The 4,358-nt window shown below is 53.8% G+C and overlaps 1 protein-coding gene across 4 annotated transcripts in view; it reads right to left on the reverse strand.

The window, feature by feature from the left end:
- LOC127748936 (uncharacterized) overlaps nt 1-4,358 on the reverse strand; it is a 102,675-nt gene that overhangs the window by 22,639 nt on the left and 75,678 nt on the right. The window lies entirely within an intron of this gene.

Here is a 4,358-nt window from a genome sequence, read left to right on the forward strand (position 1 = left end):
CAACCTATTCATCCTAACTTTTGAGAAGGCAGAGGCAGAGTGAGTGGGTGAGGGGGAGAGAAGCAACGCCCTGGCACGCATTGCGACGCCCACCTTTTAGTACCTTACTCGTACCACCCCAGTCAAGTCGCTAGCTCTACCCCTCCAAAATTTTTTGTTACCAATGACGGCCACTTATTGCGAGAGAAACCCAACTTGAAGACAATCGTACGTGTTCTGATTTGTGCTTTTTAATTTTTTAACGAGCAAGTGATCTGATTGGAGTTTTTATTTTGGGGCCATTGTCGAAATGTATTGTGGCCAAGGACAGTTTGAGTATTCCCCTGCCATAGGCAGCAGATCCGCCACCAGGAAATCAATGCTAGCGCTGTTTGGCTCTTTGGTTTGTGACGTGGCGAGTAAGGTATCGGAGTGGGCTGAGCTGCTGGGCTGCACGGCTTCTAGCCGAGTCCACATCCACACATACATGCAAACACCAATCCGACGGCAGCACCTGCCACGCCACATCAGCCGAATCCAACGACAGTTTATTTACCAGCAATACGCGTCACACATCCGACCACGTTAGCAAAAGTTGCACCTCCGACAGTCGCGGACAAGTTTATTACGGAAAATTTGAACGATTTTCGCTAGTCTAAGACGTCCTCGACGATGTAACACCCAAATCCTAGGACATGCGTGCGGTGAGCGGTATTGTTTCCTACCACTTGTTCGCACCGTGTTCCTGAAAATGTACAACCAGGGGCGTTGGTAGGTAACCCACTGGGTCCCCGGGGCCCTGCCTCGCTGAACGGCGGAACGCAGCGATGGACGCGGCGGGCGAGGGGGCGCGCAGAGGTGCGTAGGGGTTGGAGGGGGCGCTTGATGAGGGTCGAGGAGGGTAAATAGCGAACTGATAACATCTCGAAATGCGCTGCCACCCGCCTCCGCTCCCCACAAACATGCATGCGATGATGCGAGAGACGTTGCCGCATTGTGCCCCGACTACCTCCGCCCCCCGTCTCCCCGTTTCATCCTGCACCAAGCTAGCATCACCGAGCAGCAAACGGGTAACTTTAACTATGAATAACCCGTAGGCATAGTAAACATCAACCCTTGTAACGATCCTCCCCCTAAACGCGAAACGTCTGCGATGAAGGGAAGACCTGCTGCTACTGGTACGATGTGTGAGTACATACACATGCACACACGTTAAGAGCCGATAGGGATGCCTGAGCACGAACCTTGCGTACACGAAATCCATTCCAACACAATCAAACAAACTCCCCGCCCAAAGGTAAACCTTCCTATACCAAACACCCATCTCTCTCTCTCTCTCTCTCTCTCTCTCTCTCTCTCTCTCTCTCTCTCTCTCTCACACACACACACACACACACACACACACACACACAAGGTAGTCTGCGCAAATGTTTAGTGAGCGTTGGCAGTTCGCGTGATTATAGATTATATCATTGCTCAAATATTCCTTATTATTCTACAATAATTGTCAATCACTCCCCAAAATTTAACAATTGAAATGTTTGTGTGGGAGAAAAATTTTCTTGGGTATAATTTTTGCATGCATCCCCCACCTCCACAACTGCAGTAACACACATGACTATTTATATTAATAACTATAATGAAACAGAGCAAATACACAATTAAGAAGAAAAGAAACAAACTTTAGTGGACTTGTATGAATAGGGATGAATGAGAAAGTTGTGCACTCAATACCCTGTCTTAATAACAGTGACGTCTCATTCAAACATATGTGACATGTGTGTTAAAATACTGTTTCACATTTGGTTATAAAGTGACATTGCAACGAATACTGTTCAAATAGCCACTGTGCGGGGCTGGCAAAGAGGTGAAGATAATTCACGTCCAAATAAATGTGACAGGATATCCGAAGCAATGTGCGACAATTCACATTTGGTCAAAAGTGACGTCAGAGTGTTTAAATAACAGTGAATTTTACGGCAAAACGATGGGCCAAAATACAAGATTAAGATTGTGTGTGCATCCACGGTATGGGGGCAGCAGCGAGGGCACCAGTGCGCCTGCAGCGTAGGCCACATCCTGGTGCGCAGCGCAGGGCTGTTCGACGGGAGTGCCTACCCGCCAGGCGCTCTCCTCGCCCGGCCGGCTGCCGGCGGCGTGCAAGGAGGGAGAGACAAGAAATGCCGAGCGCTCCGGGGTCCATCTCTTCCGCACTTACGCATCCCGTTCGCCGGCTCCTCCGACGAGGCTCGGCGTAAAGGACGTGAGCGTCAGAGGGGGGCGACTGCCTGGCGCCGAATCAGACAAATGTAGAGAGAGCACCGATGACAGAAAAAAAAATACAGCCACAAAACAACAGCGACAGACACGGTTCCACTCTCTCACTGTATCAGGAACCCGTTCGTCCGTTTGTTTGGCCACCGCGGACACGGTTCCACTCTCCCTCGATATGAGGGACGGCGATACTCGGCGAGGCCTCGCCCGCGACATGGTTTGACTCTCCCGCCGATTGTTTGGGGGCTGCTCTCCTCTGCGCGGGCGGGCCGCTGCTGTACGGCAGGAGTGGATGAGTAGTGTGGCGGCGGCCCCGCGTTGTTTGTCGTGGTGAAAACGACGAGAGAGTATGAGGAGAGAAAAGAGAGAGAGAGAGAGAAGATGATGAAGAAAAGGTACTTCTAGTCTTGCTATCTCTCTCATTCCCTCGCTTCTACTGGGACCACACTCAAAGCAAGCACACACAGTAGAGCCAAACAACCAGCAAACTGAAGGGTTACAGAGACAGCAAGATTTCGCTCATTGTTGGGCTTACGTTTCGACTAAAGTCATGCAGTCTCCGTCTTCACGTAAAAGTTCCGTTCGATAAAACACTTAGCCCACAGGACTACGAAATAGACAGACAGTTCCCTCAACCTCGACTCTAGCGCGACCCCTGCCGCCCACCTCGTGTGCACACCCAATTGGGGGGGGGGGCAGCGGAGCAAGCCACACACACTTAAGGGCCTGGTTGCCTACTCGCTCGGCTCTCGGCTCGTAAAGCGCCGTGGATAGAAATAGGAGCGATAGGCAATCCCGCAAAATGTTCCAAGACACAGAAAATGGTAGCATTTCGGTATCAAAAGCCCGGCAACCGGCGTAATACCGTGTAATACATGTAATATGTAATACACTGTTTATGAAAATTTCGAGTGTTCCTTGTCGGAGACTGTCTAAAAATGAAATGTCTCGGTGGGAACCCCGCTGCTCTGCGGCAAACACACATAAATACACGCCGGAACAAATATACGAATTCGTGCGGCCTCGTTTAATATAGAAATTCCCTGCGAGCGTGGCGTGTCGCGGCGGCGTGTCGCGCCGGCCTGGATATACTCCCCGAGCCGCCCTCGCAATGGGGCTCATTAACGAGCGCACCCATCTCTCTCCCACGCACACGCGTGGCCCCCTCATCTCTCTCTCTCTCTCTCTCCCGCCCACACACAGAGCGGCACGTAGCAGATAAATTCACCGGACCACACACAAACACAACACATACTTTTCGCGCAGCACTATACGCTGCCGGCCTCCCCCCCCCTTTCGCCCCGCAAACGCTTATTTTGGCGAGGCGACACTGAAAACGATTCCCAGTCTATCTCTGTCGCAGTGCATCGTTGCACAGACCGCAGCCCCCCCCCCCCTCTCTCTCTCTCTCTCTCTCTCTCTCTCTCTCTCTCTCTCCCTCTCTCGCGCCGACGCTCTCACGCCCTCGCTCCCCTGGGCCTATCCCACTCTTTCCCCTCTTGATCGCGGAACGGGTTTCGGTCATTTAATTGGATGGGGCTGTGCCGGGCTGCGCCCTGCGCCCTGCGCCCTGCGCCCTGCGCCCTGCGCCCTGCGCCCTGCGCCCCGCGGCTGCGCGCACACCGACCCCCGGGCGGCTGGAACGTGTTTCCCTGGTAATTCGGTCCCTGACCGACCCCGGTCGCGCGCAAAAAAAACCCCACTCCCGACATTACGCTGCCGGAAAAGACACGGAATGCGGTTGCGAGTTTATATAATAAAAACCCATTCGGCCGTGTGGTGAAAGGGATAAATCCAGAGCGCGATGACGGCGGCGCTCAGACCCAGCATTGCGCACGCTGCGCACACACGAGATAGGCGCCTTCGTACATCACTCACTCGCACGCGGCGGTGTTGATGCAGGCCCCGGCGAGGCCCCGTACTTCATCATTAAACGTGCCCCCGCTGCCCCTTGCCGCCCCCGCCGCCCCCGGCCCGGCGGTGGCCGCAGCGGGCCTGGGGCCGGCCGGCTCGGCCACGCACCTGCGGACATTAGCATCCATCATACTGCGTGTGTGTGTAAGCCTGCGTGCGCGAATGCGTGTGAGTGTGCGGCCGGGTGTGTT

Source organism: Frankliniella occidentalis, unplaced genomic scaffold (genome assembly GCF_000697945.3).
Source record: "Frankliniella occidentalis isolate FOCC.00 unplaced genomic scaffold, Focc_3.1 Scaffold21, whole genome shotgun sequence".
NCBI lineage: Eukaryota > Metazoa > Arthropoda > Insecta > Thysanoptera > Thripidae > Frankliniella > Frankliniella occidentalis.